Genomic DNA, 16,149 nt, shown 5'->3' on the forward strand with positions numbered 1-16,149 from the left:
TAACGCAAACAAGGAAATGTGCTGCCCGGTGGGAGGAAGAATTGCTCACCTGGGAAGGGCTGAGCAGAAAGCTGAGGATGCCAAGCAGGAAAGCAGATTAGGGCTCAGTTGACTCTAAGATTCAGACCCAAATCTGTGGCATGAGATTGGCTAATTCTTTATTGGTTTCTCTAAGCAGGATTTTAGAGAAGGAACAGAAGATCAGTAAGATAAATGGGAGCAGGAGGAAGCTTCCAAGTGGAGTGAATAACTTGAACAAAGGTGAAGTGTCCTCAAGATGAGTTGGGATACTCTTGATGGACCAGTTGGACTGGAGTGGACAGTTTGGGCCCTTGAGGTTCTGTGACTTTAGGCAAATCACCAGACTGTTTTAGATCACAGTTTTCTCTTCTGTAAAATGAAAGGACTAACCGAAATCAGTGGGTCTCAAATTTTCTCACAGCGACCTAGGGGTTGCCATTTCCTCTTCCAGGGGATCTTCCAGACCCAGGGGTCAAACCCGGGTCTCCTGCATTGCAGGCAGATTTTTTACCATCTGAGCCACCAGGGGAAGCCCCTGATGGGGAGTACATTAAAAAATATATATTTAATTACAAACTATTTCAAACATTCAGAAAAATATAGGTAAAAATATAACCACTAAGATAAAAGTGATGTTTAATATTTTGCTATGTTTACTACTGACCTCTTTTTTTAAGAAATAAGTTAGCACTATAGCTAAAACCCAGCTTCCCAGGCAACAGTAGTGGTAAACAACCCATCTGCCAATACAGGAGGCACAAGAGACTCAGGTTTGATCCCCTGTACTCCTGAAGGAGGGAATGGTAACTCACTGGAATATTCTTGCCTAGAGAATCCCATGGACAGAGGAGCCTGGCAGGCTATAATTCACAGGGTCGCAAAGAGTCGGACACGACTGAAATGACGTGGCATGCATAACCAAACCCCATGTTCATCTCGGTTTTCTTCCTTTTCCTCAGAGGTAACCACTTTCCCCAAATTGCTGTGTGTTTTTCCCATTTAACTTTTTGTACTTTTATTTCATATGTAAGCATCTATAATATGTGGTATTTCTGTGTTACGTTTTACATTAATATCATACTGAATGGATCTTTTTCAACTTCCTTTTTTCCACTCATTATTATGCTTTTAAGACTTCTCTATCTTGATAGGATGTGAATCATTGAATTGGTTGTATAGTACTTCATGATCAGGGATTGAACTTGCTTCTCCTGCACTGGCAGGCAGATTCTTTACCACTGACACACCTGGGAAGCCCCTGATGGCTCAGCAGTAAAAAATCCACCTGCAATGCTGGAGACACGGGTTTGACCCCTGGGTCTGGAAGATCCCCTGCAAGAGGAAATGGCAACCCACTCAAGTATTCTTGCCTGGAAAACCCTACAGAGAGAGGAGCCTGGTGGGTTACAGTCTATAGGGTTGCAAAGAGCCAGTACAAGTGAACGCACAGTCACTGGTGGTTAAGACTCCGTGTTTCCAATGTAGGGGATGCAGATTCAGTCCCTGGTCAGATCTGATATGTCTCGAGTTGTGGGGGGAAAAGGTGGTGTTCTTTCTAAATTTGTAAAAAAAAAAAATGCCAGAAGTTGCATTGCTGGGTTGCAAACAATGAGCATCTTTAATACTTTAATGAGCATCTTTAATTTCAGGTTGAATATATCCCCTTTTGTCCCAGAGTCCAATCAGGACATGAAAATAGTGGTGTCAGTGACTACCACTATAGAGCTGGTCAGCTGGGGCATCATCTGATGTTTTTAGAAGAGGAAAAGAAGCTGCATTCACTACCACAAACCATATTTGAGTAATCTTTGCATACTTCCAAAAGTCAAATCAGAAAATATTAGAATTGGTCATATAATTAAATATCTATACAATAAAGTAATTCTAGAGTATCCTGGACAGATGACTATATAATATATCCTATACATGAATACTACTAAAGACAGAGAGCTCCAAACCTCCCAAAGTAGCCCAACTCTAGTGGTTAGAAAGTTAAATTGATCTGAAAACACCTATGGCTGGGAGGGGTCTCATTCTGAACTGAACTCCCCTGTTAGTCTCTGTTTCTTCTACGTAAAACGAGAGTAAGAATAATACCTACCTCATAATGTGAAGATCAAATGAGTTAGGGTGTGTGTGAATGTATACATGTGTGTATACAAAGATACATGTATATATGTATGTATATATGTGTATATATATGCATACCTATGTATATGCGTATATATGTATCTATACATGTGTACACATGTATATGTGGACATGCATACATATATGTATATGTGTGTACATATGCAATATATAAACCTGTCATATATACATATATATTCATAGATGTAGAAAAGAAAAAGAGTGCGTGAGAGAACAAGTGAGCTCCTGATAGAAAATAATAAATAATAGATGTAGCTATTATTAATATTCTTCTTGCTATCATCCACTCCCTAACAGCAAAACAACTGACAACAAACATTTACTGAATGTCTGCTCTCTGCAAAATACTGTGCTGAGAGTCACAGAAACATCAACCATACTTCTCTATCAGTATTTCTAAGACCCTCTGTGATCTTGCCAGCACAGAACAGGGTTTAAAATGGGGGTTCTGGACTCAAATAAGCTGGGTCTTAACTCCAACTAGCTATATGATCCATGACAGTATTGCTTAATTCACTGACAAGTACTTATCTCCCATGGTAAATGTTCAATAAATGTTAGCTATTATTCACTTGAATTGACCCAGTGTTTCAGCCTGCACCTTGGGAGCTCTACATAGGTGATCTCAAAGCTTTCTCCCAGTCTCGAAGTTTAGTCACACCATCCAGCATGCAGGATCTTAGTTCCCCAACCAGGGACTGAACCCATGCCCCTTGCATTGGAAGCACAGAGTCTTAACCACTGGACTGCCAGGGAATTCCCCTATCATTTTTTAAATTTGGTGAAACATCTATCTATAAGAGAGAGATCAGGAGGAATGATCCACAACATTTTTAGGATAAAGGCATTGCACAAAGCTGAATTTACAAGGGTAGGCTTTAATGCCTCCAAATGGGGAGAAATCGCACTTAGGGAGCTCACAGACTAATTCAGTTCTTAATATGAGCAGAAGAGTGATAAACACGGGGCAAACACTATAAATGCTAAATACATATATATAGTTCTTCCTGAGGACAAGTGCTGCCTGGTTCTCACTGGAGGGACAGGTACTGTTCAAAAGTTCAGACTCTCAGATTGGTTCCTTATCATCCATGTGACCCTGGGCAACTTGCTTTTAACTTTTTAATGCCTCAGTTTCCTCTCCTGCAAAACAGATACAGTAATAGTACCTATCTAAGGAATAGCATCTTCCTTAGTAGCTCAGTTGGTAAAGATTCTGCCTGCAACGCAGGAGACCCAGGTTCTATCGCTGGGTCAGGAAGATCCCCTGGAGAAGGAAATGGCAACCCACTCCAGTACTGTTGCCTGAGGAATTCCACAGACAGAGGACCTGGTGGGCTACAGTCCATGGGATCCCAAAGAGTTGGACACGACTGTGCGACTAACTTTTGCTTTTCAAGGAACTGTACTCAGTACAGTGCTGACATAGTAAGTAAATGCTCAGCAAAAGCACATTATTGTTACTGTCTGACATAGGGCACTCTATGGGTGAGCGATAAGTTTCCATTCTTAGAAGATGACCTTGTCTTCTTTTTCTGACTGGAGGCTCCTCATGGGTGGGTCCCCGTCTCTACCTTCAGAAGTTAGGCATGATGACTCCCTTGTGACCTTGGGAACTGCCTTAGAGAGGAAGTGACTCCTCCATTAGGCTTAGACTCCACAAGGCTGGAACGGCCTCTCAGAGGTGGAACCAGCAGCACTTCCACCGATCTCAGAGGCATCTTGTCTCTCCCAACAGACTGAGGGTTTCCAAGAGTGTGTGTATGACTGGCTCCCCTCCAGGCCACCCGGTGTAGGCTGATTACCTTTTATCCTCCTCCTTCAGGCGGGGAGAGAACGGTGAGGAATGTGCCGCTTCAGCAGCCCCCAAGAATAGGATGGAGTGAGCTGAGACTTGGCTCTGGGGGAGGACCTGGGGCCCCAGCCTTCAGGGGTCCCGCGATTAAGGGGCTCTGAGGAAGTCTTGAGAAGGCTCTTAGGAGGTTGTGTCGGGCTCTGGGGGCAATGGGTGAGGGGAGTGTCCCAAAAGCGACAGCAGGGAGCATTTTACGTGGATATAGGGTAGAAGGCGCGTCCGGGTAACTAATGGCAACTGGGCGGGGTGAGCCCGCGCTGCGGGAGTTCTTCGACGGAGAAAAACTACTACTCCCAGGATGCCCCAGGGCCTAGCCCAGCTTTTCCGCCCGCCCACTGGCTGCCGGTCTGGCAAGCGGCGAAGCGGATTGGCCGCGCCTGTGCGGGGCTCCCCCACTAGCAGGTTAGTGGGCGCCGCCGGCAGCAGACGTTGACCGGGCGCGGGGAGTGGAGGGTGTCGGGGCGGGGAGGAGGGGGGGCCCTGATCGCCATTCTGGAAACTGCCGGGCGCTGTCTCCGTAGCGTAGCCGCTGGCTGTGAAGCGCGGGGCGGGGGCGGAGACTGCGTGGCGCAGGCGCGGTGCTGGGCTTCTCCTGGGTCCCCAGACAGCTGGAGGAGATAAACAGAGGAGGAGGGAGGGGAGTGCGTGTGTGAGAGCGCGCGAGGGAGTGTGAGTGTGTGTGTGAGCGCGGGTGTGAGGCGGTGCGCAGGGGCGGGCGGAGGCGCTGTCCGGCCCCGGCCAGGCGCCGGGCGGGGAGCATGGGAAGGGGCTAGAGCAGCCCGGGTTCCCCAGCCCCCTCCCCGGGATCCGCGCCCCCCCTCCGGGGAGAGGGGCCGGGCCCCCCGGACGGACATGGGCTCCTGAAGTTGCGCCGCCACCGGTCCTAGGAAGAGGCCTGACAGGTACGGGTAGCCGCCGCCCCCTGCTCTCCCCTGGCGCCGAGGCGAGGACCGGCTCCGGCAGCCTTGGGCGCACGGGCCGCCTCTGCTCTGGGCCGGCCCCAGCCCTGCCTGCCCGGGGGCCTGAGCCTGTCCGCCTGGGGGGGCCCATTGGGTGTCCGGAGAAGGGGCAGGCCTCGCCGGGGCGGGGGGCAGAGTGGGCCGGGGGCGAGGTGGGGACGGAGGGCTGGCTGGGACGTGGGGGGCGGGGGGGAGGCTTTGGGAGTTCGGGAAGCCTCAGCAGAGGGAGAGATGGAAGTCGTCCCATCACGGGACTTTTTTGCGGAGTTTTTGTTTGACATCTGATCTGGCCCGGGTCTCAGGAAGAAGGGGGCAGGTGGAAGTGCCGTGAGGGCAACGTTGACCTGACCTCCTGCTCTCTCTTAGTTTCTCTCTCTCTCTCTCTGTGTCTGTCCCCGTGTCCAGTCCAGGCTTCTGGCAGCCGCAGATGCCTTCAGTGGCCCATCCTGGCACCAAACTGAACTCTGCCGAGGTGTTTCCACCAGGCGACTGTAGCGCCCGTACAAAAGGGCCTTTACTTGGGAACTGGCTATTCAGTACCCACTTCAAAGGGCAAGTAGGAAGTGTGGAGTAGGAGAGAGACTGCGACCCAGCAGGTTCCAATACTCGTTGCTGAAAGCTGCAGTGAGACGCCCCCTTGCCAGCCAGGTTGAATTTGCTCAGTGCCCTCTGGCTCTCCTCTGCAGGTGTGCTACCAGGGTCTCTAGAAAAGAGATATAGGGACTTACGACTCATGTCTAACAACCTAATTTGACTATTTCGCCCAAAGGCCTTTTCTTCTATGACTTTCTTTAACTGGTAGAGCAACTTTAAAGTTTTCTTCTCAAGTTAGTGAGTTTAAAAGCCTGGTAGGGTGGCTGTAGCTTCCCCATTCTTCCTAAAGATGGGTAGGTGGTTAGGGCAAAGTGGCAGTTAAGTCATCACTTTTAATAAAGCCTGAAACAGTTTTGAGAAAACTATTCTGAGGTCACCTCCTGACTCAGAGGCATTATGAAATCCCCACCTAGGGCACAGGTATGCCCAGTGGCCTCACTCAACTTTCCTGTATCTTGCAGTCCTTCTTGAGTGGCTAGTCTTTCTTCCTAAGTTGAAGGAACTACTTAAGGCTATTTTGGTTTGAATTCTGGCTTCTTCTTTGTAATTCTTCTGTTTTTAAAGAGGTTGAATTGAGTCTTGGCTGTTGAGTATAGTAATAACCAGATCCTCTATCACATGCCAAGGAGTAACTAGAAGGGCTTCTTTGGGTCCAGTCTTTTTTTTTTTTTTTTTTTTTCATTTATTTTTATTAGTTGGAGGCTAATTACTTCATAACATTGCAGTGGGTTTTGTCATACATTGACATGAATCAGCATGGAGTTACATGTATTCCCCATCCCGATTCCCCCTCCCTGGGCCGAGTCTTAAGACTGACAATGAATTTCTTCACTGTAAGCTGTTGTGCTTCATTGGTAGGTGGGAAAACAACCTTTTCTGCCATAGTTTGCGATCACACTGCTTCAGTTCTGGAGTCTAGCGATCCTTCCCTCTTTTGATCTGTTTGGGGGCACTTGTGTTCAAGTCACATTTCCGTTTGTAGAAGCAGTGCTTGGGGTCAACTCTGAGGAATAACTGAACAGCAATTTATATTTGTGCCTGAGATTCCTTCCGTTGGGGTCACTGAAGGAAAGAGAATATGTGTAATGCTTGTGGTGATGGTATCATTGACGATTTGCCAGTTTTGAGTTTTAAAGTTGTCAAACTGCTTTCCTAGCTGGAAAGAACTCATGGGACATCCTGTGAAGGATATTTTCACACACCTGGGCTTCAGAATCTGGCAGGTTACAACTGAAGAAGCCCCCTGCTAAACATCTGTAGCTCTGGAGAGGCTAACTGCTGGGACGATCCAGAACTGTAACTTTAATTATTCTTTAATTATTTTTCTTCTCTCTTTTGAATTAAGGAATATAGACTGCATGTGCAGTCCTGGGTCTCAGAGAGGGAGTCATAGACAGCACATAGTGTGGTGATACCTTTTCTTTTGGGCGACTGGTTTAATAATCCATTCTGTTTCCTTTCTTCTTTCATCGTCACCTTTCCAGATTCTCCACCACATCTTTGGGCTGCCAAACCCATATAACTCTTGGGCTTTGCTTTCTTCTCAGCTGTATAATAAGAAATAAGCTCTTCAAAAACCCAAGCCTTGATAGTTCCCATCAGAAACCAGTCCCTTGTGTTACATTTAATTCTGGCTCATTTACTGTGAGGGATATTTGCTAATTGGAATACATCCTAAAAAGTGACTGACATTTATTGAGGGCCTGGTATATGTCAGACTCTATGCTCAGTAGTGTTCTTACTTTATCTAATTTAACCTTCATGACTACCCGGTGAGGCAAAAATCATTTTTCCTGGCATACATATGAAGATACTGGTTCAGAGAGGCAAAATAACTTGCTTAAGGCCACACAGCTAGTAAGTGAAAGGATCAGAATTCAGATCCAGCTCTCTCTCCTCGGGGACTGTGACACTTGATCAGGAGCTGAAGGGACCAGAGCTAAGAGTCTGGGGGACATATACTTGAAGAACTGTCCTTGGAAAGGGACCTGGACTTTTCTCTGTGTGAATCTGGAATGCAGCACTAAGATCAGAGGATGAAAATCCCAAGAGGGTAGATGTTGGCGTGACAGGAGAGAATTTGGCTTTCTAAAAACAAAATGGGCTGCCTTGTGAAGGAGTGAGTTACCCATTATTGGCAGTATTCAAGCAGAGGCTTTGCCACTTTTTATCAAAGATATGGTAGAGGAGTTCATACTTATGTAGTTAATTGGAGAAGGTTTTTTTCTTAGTATTTTAAACTTAATATATGAAAATTATATAAAATTCCTACTGTTTTGATCCATAAAAAACTAATATGTATTGAATATTTTGTGCCTGGCACTTGCTGGACACTTTTCCTCCAATATTTCATTTAGTCCTAGTGATAAGTATTATCACTATTCCCACTCTACAGGTGAGGAAACTGAGGATCCAGAAAGTTGACAGATATGCTGGAGGTTACACAGGGAGTAATGGTAGGGCTGATACTGATCCTGTGTGTGCCCCTTCTTAGATGCGTGTCCTAGAGTAAATCACATGTTCTCTCTGAGCTATGCTTTTCTGATCTGTGAAATGACCAGCTACTTTACAGTGGGTTTGTGAGGACTCACTGATGTAATATTTGCTTTTCATTAGATCTCATCTATTGCCCATCAAGGGCCTGGGTTTGGGGGTGAAGGGACTTTGGTTTCTTCAGGGTGAATTCAGGCCTGTCAGAAACCCTGAGAGTAGTTCTGGGGTTCATTCTTGGTGCTATTAGTAATAGCTGCTGACTCCACAAAGGGCTTTGTGGCATTAGTGACTAATACCTTAAAAACTTGAGGCCTGAATAAGAGGAGGATTCAGCCAACAGGTTGGGGTATAGGAGGCAGTGTTGGAGGCCGTGTGGAAAGGAAATTCTCACCCTGTTGTAGAGTCAGACTCAGGGATCACTGCTGCATCTTTATATTTAATGTCTTATTTTAGAATGAACAAGGTCATAACTGCTAGAGCTGTGACAGAGCTGGATGCAAAGAATAATAACCCTTAATCCTCCCTGTAGCCATCTGGGGAGGTATTAACCCCATTTTCTTGGGGAAGGGGGCAGAGGAGGATCAGTCCTTGCCCAGGTAGCTGTCTACAAGCTCTTTGGAGGCAGTGTTAGGATCAGGACCTTGGTAAAATTTTGTCCTTGTTCATAACCTCCAGATTTTATTTTCGGAAAACATAAAACTGTGCTTATTTGTAAACCTTTTAGAGAGCCTTTCTCAGAATGGGAGTCAGGCGTTTCTGGTCTGAGAGCTTCATCAGTTGAGGCCTGATTAAGGGTGCCAGTGGCTCTTCCGGTTCCCTCTTGAGCTGGACATCTGGATGTAACACAACTGCAATTGAATCAAAAAGGAAACCTTTCCAAATTGATTGACTTAGTTTTCCTTGATTCTACTAGGAGTGAAATTAGAGGGTGAAACTTAAAGGTCTTCCCTATGAGAGGTACGTTGAGTTGTGGCAGGATTTGGGACGATGCAAGTTAAAGGTGAAATGCAAGACTGGATGCTCTTGAATTCAGTGAGAAAGGATAACGTTATCAGAATACTCTCCCATTTCTGTTTCTGTTCCCTTCCACTACCTTAAGATAATTGTGGCCCTGTGACATCACAGATAAATTAGTGTGGTCATTGAAAAGCAAAGCTCTGAGAACAGGAAATTCTTTTACAAAACTCGGATGGCGATAGAGAACTCTACAGACAGAGAAGACATCAAGGTGAGTTTCATCCAGTGCTCCCACAAAGTGGAGCATTTCTTAGGATGGCCTTTCCCAGAGAATGCTTCAGTCAGCCCCATACAGAATCGTTTAAGCCAGGAGCCTCAAAGATGGCAAAGAACTTTTCCGATGATGCTTGGCTGATGGACTTGTCCTGCCATCCACACCTTTCTCAGATGTTCTTGTGCCAACTTAGTCCATGACCCTGAAATGCAACCTTTAAGTTTGTGTTTGAGACCAGCAGAGTCAAGGTGATTTTGATGCCTTAGCTTAACCCTAAGAAATGATAAGAGACAGAGTTTCTTTTGGCAAAGACTGCTTGGATGTGCTCTAAATAAAGATAGTAGAAGTAATTCTTTTTTAGTGGTCAGCAGCCTGGGTTCTGGAGATAAACTACCTAGTTTGACTCTTCATTTAATTACTGTAACTTTGGGCAAGTTAACTTCTCCATGCCTCAGTCCTTCATCTATAAAATGAGAATTATAGTAGTACCCATCTCATAGGGCTGTTATGAGGAGAGGTCTGTCAGATAGTACTTGTAAAGTGCTTAGAATGCCCAATAAATACTATTTACAGACTTAGTGTCAGGCATTTTACATATGTGGTTCCTCCCATTCCTCATCACTCTATGAAGGTGGGCTTTATAATCTCTGTTTTATAGATTAGGAAACTGAGGTTTAGAAATACTGTCACAGAGAAAGTAAGTGGCAGAACTGGAATTTGAACCTGAAGTCTGTTGGACTCCACAGCCAACTTTTTATTTTATTATTTTAGTTCAGATTACCTTTATGCATTGGAAGTGCTTTTTTTTCCCCCCATAGGATTGCTCCAGTAGGAAAACCATTGCAAATAGAGAGGAAACTTGCATATATCTTTTTGCATAATTCAGGATGTTGACAGGGAGGTCGGTCAGTTGTCACTCAGCTGGGGGCACCTCCCTGCAGTAGGAGGCAGCAAGTCCAGAGGAAAGAGAATACAGATGATGTGGGTTTGATCTCCACTCTACTGCTTCCTAGCAGTGTGTCCTGGGATAATGGAATTGGAACGAATTTTGCAGTGCATCTCAGTCTACCTCTCATTTTACAGATGGGTAAATAGGCTGAGGGAATGAAATGCCATACTCACCGAGTTACATAGCCAGTTATAGGCAGGTCTTGGCCTGGAGCACAAGACCCTAATCCTCAGTACCACATAGCAGTGGGCTTCAGTTCGCCCTTGTTAAAAGGGGATCATAGGAACTTTCCAGCTTCCTCTCAAGATATTGTGAAGTTCAAATAAAAGCATGAACAGAAGCATTGTGATAGGTATAATGTTTGTATGCAGGGCAGTCATGCTGTTATTCATTCAGCAAGTTTTAATATATTGGCACCTGCTAAGCCCACATCACTCCTTGGGAGACCCAGGAGGAGTCAGTAGATGAATCAGATAGATAGAGTTGGCCCTCAGGATGTTTTCAGTCTGTTAAGGAAAAGAAGCCACATAAATAACTGCTATTCAAGTTAGGGGACAAATGAAGGAAAGGGTGAGAACTAAATTTTCTTAAATTGTGGTTTTGAGGTAGAGAACCGAAGAAAGGGTTTGGGGACTTATCCTCCTTTACAGCTGAGATATAATTTACTTACCATAAAACCCAAGATTTTAATGTGTGCAGTTCTTCACTTTTTGATATAGTCACAGTTGTATAACCATCTAATTCTGGAACATTTTCGTCATCCCCCCCCCAAAAAGAAAACCATACCCTTTAGCTATCACTGCCCACCCCCAATCACCCCATCTTCTTTCTCAACCCTAGACAACCACTAATCTACTTTCTGTCTCTATAGCTTTTTCTATTCTTGAGATTTCATATAAATGAATTCACACAATATGTGGCATTTTGGGACTGGCTTCTTTCCCTTAGCATAATGTGTTCAAGTTTTCATCCATGTTACAGCGTGAATCAATACTTTATTCCTTTTTATGACCAAATAACATTCCGTTGTATGCATAAGCCACATTTTGTTTATCCATTCATCAGTTGATGGACATTTTGGTTGTTTCTACCTTTTAGCTATTGTAAATAATGTTACTATTTGCATTCTTACACAAGTTTTGTATGGAATTTTTTTGTTTTCAACAAAGTCACTTTTTTTCTCCTGATCTTGTATTTCAAAGCTAGCAGAGGTGATAAAGACATCCTGTTCTCTATGCCGCACCATACCACACACAATGGAATCCTCAGTGTCAGCTTTGTCTCTCTAGTAGGGAAGGAAATGTGGAAGAAATGTTGTAACCGTGTCACTGAGCATAGATAACAGGAGTTGTCCGGTCTTAGAATTTAGGTTTGGCTGCCATCTATTCCCTCATAGCTCAGTTGGTAAAGAATCTGCCTGCAGTGCAGGAGAGCCCGGTTCGATTCCTGGGTGGGGAAGATCCTCTGGAGCAGGGATAGGCTACCCACTCGAATATTCTTGGGCTTCCCTTGTGGCTCAGCTGGTAAAGAATCTGCCTGCAACGTGGGAGACCTGGGTTTGATCCCTGGCTTGGGAAGATCCCCTGGAGAATGGAACAGCTACCCACTCCAGTATTCTAGCCTGAAGAATGTCCATGGGGTCACAAAGAGTCGGACACAACTGAGCGACTTTCATTTCACTACTGCTGCTGCTGCTGTCACTTCAGTCGTGTCCAACTAAGCCTTCAATTAACCATCTATTAAGCCCCTACTGTGATCCAGGTATATATTTTGCACTTTCATACATACTTCATCATTTATTCCTCACAATGATCCATTGAAGTAGGTTAGCATCCCTCTTTTACAAGTGAGCAAATTGAAACTCGGAGAGATTAAGTCACTTGCCCAACCAGAGGCTGAAATTCAGGCCCGGGTGCCTATGTATTTTAAGTCTGCTTCTCTTTCTGCTACATTAACCAGAGCCCAAACAAGGACTAAGGCACACCCAAAATGGGTGGTTCCTCATGTTTGCATATTACCATTTAATCCTTGGTTCCAGATGAGTAAGCTTCTCCAGGTGTACTTTGTTCTAGGGTTTGTTAACCTTAAGCTGTTATGTTACTGGTACCCTTTGCATTATGACCCTGGAGAAGGAAATGGCAACCCACTCCAGTATTCTTGCCTGGAGAATCCCATGGACAGAGGAGCCTGGTGGGCTACAGTCCATGGGGTTGCACAGAGTCAGACATGACTGAGGGACTAACACTTGCGTTGTGAAGTATGCATTTAAGTCCTCCAAACTGAATTTTATTAGCTTCCTTTAACTGTAACAGACATAGGCCCATTGAAGAAAGTATCCCAGTAGCCTAAATTAAAAGTTTGTGGAAGTGATGGTGTTAAGTTCTAGATGTTTTAGAGTTCCAGGAACAGAATACCTTTTGGAAGATACAACATCTACGTAGAAGCTCACGTTTTCTTTATAATGTTTTCCTCTGTGCCTTAGGTGTTTCTATATTTCTCATATTCCTGATTCTCAAAAACTGGCTTCTTTCTTCCTCTTTTCCATTGAATATCAGCTGGAGTTTGCCTGTAGTATCTTAAATTACAAGTAAATACCATTCCTAAACCTTTGTATTCTAGCTGGAGAACGTTTTCTTGAACTTTCATGTTCTGCCAGCAAATTAGCCCTCAATGTTATGAGAGCTTTAAGTGTGAAAATCAGAATTTATTTATTAACTGTGCTATCCTTAGGATGAAGAAGATACATTAAAAGTTTCTTGTTGTCTGGGAGTTCCCTGGTGGTTAGGACTCAGCCCTTTCACTGTGATGGCCTCAGTTCAGTCTCTGGTTGGAGAGCTAAGTTCCCACAAGCCGTGTGGCGCAGCCCAAAAAAAGTTGCTTGTCGACTGTTAAACTCTTCATTCTTCATTAGTGATTTCCCAGGAGTCTGTCTAGCTCTACTGTTATATGTTTAGATGTGTGAATAAATGAGTATAAATAAGATTTAATTTATTATTCCATGTTCCTTCTGAACTTACTGTCCTAGCTATTCATTTTGATCATTTGACTAAGTTAAAGTTAGCCTTCTTCAGTCTCTCTTTGGAGCTCTGATTATGGCCTGGGTGCCTTTGATACTTAAGTAACTTTGACTACATTGTGTGCTCTTAGTCTAGCACCGTACCTGGCAAAGTAGATACTGAAATTGTTACTTTATGGATTCTTGAAGTCACTTAGTTTGGTCTTTTTACCCCTCAACAGAACTGAATATTATGTAATTCGCATACTGCACCAGAGATAGAAATTCTCTTGAATTAAACACTTTTTTAGTGTTTAATCACACACACACACACACACACGTAACTTCCTTTTGCCAATTTCAATATTTTATTCATATCATTTTATGTCTGTAAATTCTTTACTCTGTAGAATTGACTATTTCTGAACATTCCTTAAAATAATGCTTTTAAAATTTGACCATGATTGAATCTCGTATTCATATAACTTTTATTTATTGCTCTGATTGTTTGTATTTGAGAGGTATGAAACTAGTTATGCCCTCTGTACATTTGAGTGTATTTCTCTCCTGAGGTGAGCCTTTTAAATGACCTCTGCTTAGAAGCATTTCCAGTTATGCTTGTCTGCCTCAAAGTTTATGAAAAGGCACTGTTTCCTTAGAGAGGAGAGGGTGGGCTGTGTTACAGAACGAGCTGTCTGCCAGTGTGCTATCGTTTCTTCTCAGGATGGGGATGGAGCTGTTTACCAAAATACCACCTGAGTAGTAGTTGTGTTAAATTTGACATTTGGGGTCTTAAACCTCTGCCTACCAGTCTGATACTGTTTTAAATCCCAGTTTCCATTTTACCATTTACCTGAATAGCAGCAATTTTTGCTTGCCTAGTTTCTCTGCTTTTACCCTTCTTGTTCCTTTTAGTATTTCCAAGCTACACACCAATATTAGCTAGAGCTCCTTGTGGCTTGTGGGATTTTAGTTCCCCCACCAGAGACTGAATGCACGCCCTTGGCAGTGAAAACACCGAGTCCTAACTGCTGGACCACCAGGGAATTCCCCAAAGTCCCTTGCCTTTGGTTCTTGGCTTCTTAGCATAGGTACTGTATCTTTTCATCTTCAGTATTCCCTCATGACTAGCACAGTGCTTGGTGCTTGGTAAAAATTCAGTTTATGTTTTAAGAAAATTAGTGGATGAATAATGACAATTTATTTGGCTCTTTTGGGGATTCCCTGATAGCTCAGTTGGTAAAGAATCTGCCTGCAGTGCAGGAGACTCCAGTTCTATTCCTGGACCGGGAAGATCTGCTGGAGAAGGGATAGGCTACCCACTCCAATATTCTTGGGCTTCCTTGTGGCTCAGCTGGTAAAGAATCTGCCTGCAGTGCAGGAGGCCTGGGTTTGATCCCTGGGTTGGGAAGATCCTCTGGAGAAGGGAAAGGCTTCCCACTCCAGTATTTTGGTCTGGAGAATTCCATGGACTGTACAGTCCATGGGGTCGCAAAGAGTCGGGCACGGCTGAGCAACTTTCACTTTGGGGATTCTTGTAGTGATCATTACTCTAGGAAGTTGCAAACCGTAGTAATTTATTTATGTATGCATAGTGGTTAAGAGTGTACATACAGTTTTAGGTTTGGGTCCCTGCTCCGGCTCCAGTTTATCAGCTATGTGACATTGTGGGAATTGTTTCATGTCTATGACTGTGTCTCCTTGTGTGATGATAGGACAGTGACGATAGGAGCAGCATCTACCATACAAGCTTTTGAGCTGATGTTAGCACTGGTTGTCTCCCTTCTCAGTTGTATCCCCCTAGATCTTTGTGACTTCTTGCCATTCACATTTCAGCTTAAATGTCATCATCTCAGAGAACTCCTCTATATCAGACTGGATTTGTAGTTGTCAGCAACAGAAACTAATTCTAGCTGATTCTTGAAAGGATATTAAGGAAACTCAACAAAATATCAAGGAAGGCCACAAAGCCAGGCTTGAAGAATGGGCTGGAACAAGGGAAATTAGTTAGCAGCCAGGACCCACAGCCAAAATTATTCACAGAACCAGTCCATGAAGTCACTGCTGCCACTTACATAGCTTACACTACCACCAGCTGACTGGACCTTAATGGCAACTATAGCACCCCTTCCTGCCAGCATGGACTCTCCATGATCCTCTGATTCTTTGACAGCAGATCTCAGTTAAGGTCTGGGGCTCATGTGTCTATTGACGTAGCCTGGGCCATACGCATACACACTAGGTGTAGGGGAGCCTAGAAAGAGAATCTTGTCTCCACCATTCTCACTTCATAGTGAGAGGGCTCTCCACTTCCCACCAGACTCATCAGATGGGAAATTCCCAAAATACAGGAAGGAAGTTCACATGCTGAGCAGCCAGACAACTCCAAAATGCACCATATCTTTTTTAACGTCAAGTCTAAAAGTAGCTCATCAGTCACTCTCTGGTCAGCTTGTTTTATTTTCATCATAGCACTTTTCACTATTGGATATAGTCTTATTTGTATTATTATTTGTTATCTATCACCTCTTGCTGGAATATAGGTACCCTGAAAATAAGGAATTTATCTGTTTTGTTCACTGCTATGTCTCCTAGGCCTGGAATAGTACCTGGCATATAGTAGAAGCTTCTTGTGCTCACTTGTCGAGTGAATAAATGAATGGATGAATAAATATAAAGCACTTAGCACAATTTTTGGCACATAGTAAGTACATAATATTTGGCAACTTACTATTTCTTAGCAGATACAAGTATTTATGTTCCTTTCGAAATAAAATTAGGGAAAAGCCTTTATACTTACATTATTTTATTTGACCTTCCCAGTAACCTTCTAAGGAAAAGGGTGTTGGGAGGAAAAAGTGAGCCTTCTTCTGGTGAAGCATGCATGGCCCCTTCCCTGTT

The 16,149-nt window shown here is 44.1% G+C and overlaps 1 protein-coding gene across 4 annotated transcripts in view; it reads left to right on the forward strand.

The window, feature by feature from the left end:
- Positions 1-4,502: 4,502 nt before the first annotated feature.
- Positions 4,503-16,149, forward strand: part of WDTC1 (WD and tetratricopeptide repeats 1) — a 60,831-nt gene continuing 49,184 nt past the window's right edge. The window contains exon 1 of one of the 4 annotated variants that reach the window (XM_043909389.1): positions 4,503-4,929. The gene's annotated coding sequence lies outside the window, so the exon portion shown is untranslated. The remainder of the gene's footprint in view (positions 4,930-16,149) is intronic. The other 3 variants (XM_043909387.1, XM_043909390.1, XM_043909388.1) reach the window with 3 other exon arrangements.

Source organism: Cervus elaphus, chromosome 8 (genome assembly GCF_910594005.1).
Source record: "Cervus elaphus chromosome 8, mCerEla1.1, whole genome shotgun sequence".
Classification (NCBI taxonomy): Eukaryota; Metazoa; Chordata; class Mammalia; order Artiodactyla; family Cervidae; genus Cervus; species Cervus elaphus.